At 43.4% G+C, this 1,657-nt stretch overlaps 1 non-coding gene across 1 annotated transcript; it reads right to left on the bottom strand.

Annotated features, from left to right (window-relative positions):
* Window positions 1-1,086: 1,086 nt before the first annotated feature.
* Window positions 1,087-1,277, bottom strand: LOC126012762 (U2 spliceosomal RNA). Its single transcript, XR_007497160.1, has one exon. It is a non-coding gene; the product is annotated as a U2 spliceosomal RNA (small nuclear RNA).
* Between the last annotated feature and the right edge of the window lie 380 nt (window positions 1,278-1,657).

The raw sequence follows: 1,657 nt of genomic DNA, 5'->3' as shown, positions 1-1,657 counted from the left end.
TAGAGAAAAGCCATGGAACAAAGCAAGTTGACTCCAATGAAACTTTGACTGCTTGTGAATTATTTCTCCACCATTATCCTGCATTTTCAGACCTGCCGGCTGAAGGGGCCAGAGCAGGGGTCTTCAAACTACGGCCCGCAGGCCACATGAGGCCCGCAGAGGAGTCTGATCCAGCCCGCCAGCAGTGAGCGCTGTTTGGTTGCCAAGATACCTGCCAGCATATACACTCAATGTCTATCCAAATATCAGGAACCACGCACTCAAAATGGTAACCATCTTTGGTAGCACTTATGCCTGTGAACAGACTTTTTCAAGAATGAAACATCTGAAATCTCCAACCAGATCAAGATTAACTGATGCCCATTTGCATCACTTGTTACGGCTGGCAGTGACAAATATGGAACCGGACATTGACCATCTCATTAGCCAAAAGCAGGCCCACAGTTCCCATTGAAATACTGGTGCGTGATCTGTTTATTTATAAATGGTTTTCATTTTATTTATAAAAGATATGTGCAGTGTGAGTAGGAATTAATAGCTCATATAGTCCGGCCCTCCAGCTCTCAAATGAACCATAATCCGGCCCCCACTTTAAAAAGTTTGAAGACCCCTGGGCTAGAGGCACTATGCCATGCTGGGGGTGGCCTCACCCAACATGTGGACTTTATACTTTATATTTTAATCAACAACTGGACCCGAATAGACACTATACTATTATTTCAGTTCCTGAAAGCAAGTAACTTTCTAAAAGATAAAGGAATGGGGCCAGAGAGATAAAGCAGGTAAGCCTTGAACACTACTGACATCTTGCCTTGCATGTATGAGGCCATGAATTCATACCTTAGAAATGCACATACACTAATTTAAAAATGTGAAGTATGGTTTTGATAACATGATATACATACTACCAGTGAACCAGGAAAAATTCCAGAATGCATCACTAGGAATAATCCTTGAATCAGAATCAAAGCCCTGAGCACCAATAGATGAAAACCCTCTTTCACACACACAGAGACTCAGCAAAAGGCATTTACTCCAGAGAAATGAAATTTTTCACACAAAATCCTGTCCACCATGACTGGGAGTATCTTTTTTTTTTCCCCCGGAAGTACTGCAATATCGGGTTGATGCGAGGAGCGAATGGAGCAAGCTCCTCTTCCGACTCCCAGATCCAAAAATCCATTTAATACTTTGTCCTCGGATAGAGGATGTATCAGATATTAAACTAATAAGAACAGATACTACACTTGATCTTAGCCAAAAGGCCGAGAAGCAATCGGAGTATCTTTATCTATACTCACCCAGAAGCCTGCCCTGGCTGAGAGTCAAACAAATGAGCATATCCACACTATAACATGAAGGGCCAGATGACAGTACACCCAATTTGGCTAGATCTCAAAGGCATCTAACTAATGGACTCCATGTCTGCTACATGTTCAAAATGACACGTGATAGCAGTGAAGAACACATGAGTGGGGGCTGGGAGAAGGAAGGGGCTGGCGGGGGAAGCAGGAACACAGAACATGTTTGTGGTAGAACAACACAGGGAGTGTTTGTGGTAATGAGCAGTCTTGTGGTTTGGGAGCTTGTTTCTGACTGTTTAATAAACTGGTACAGGACCACCACTCCTAACACACACACACACACACACACACAC

Source organism: Suncus etruscus, chromosome 6, assembly GCF_024139225.1.
Source record: "Suncus etruscus isolate mSunEtr1 chromosome 6, mSunEtr1.pri.cur, whole genome shotgun sequence".
In the NCBI taxonomy this organism is placed as follows: domain Eukaryota; kingdom Metazoa; phylum Chordata; class Mammalia; order Eulipotyphla; family Soricidae; genus Suncus; species Suncus etruscus.
This window is presented reverse-complemented; position numbering and strand designations above follow the sequence as displayed.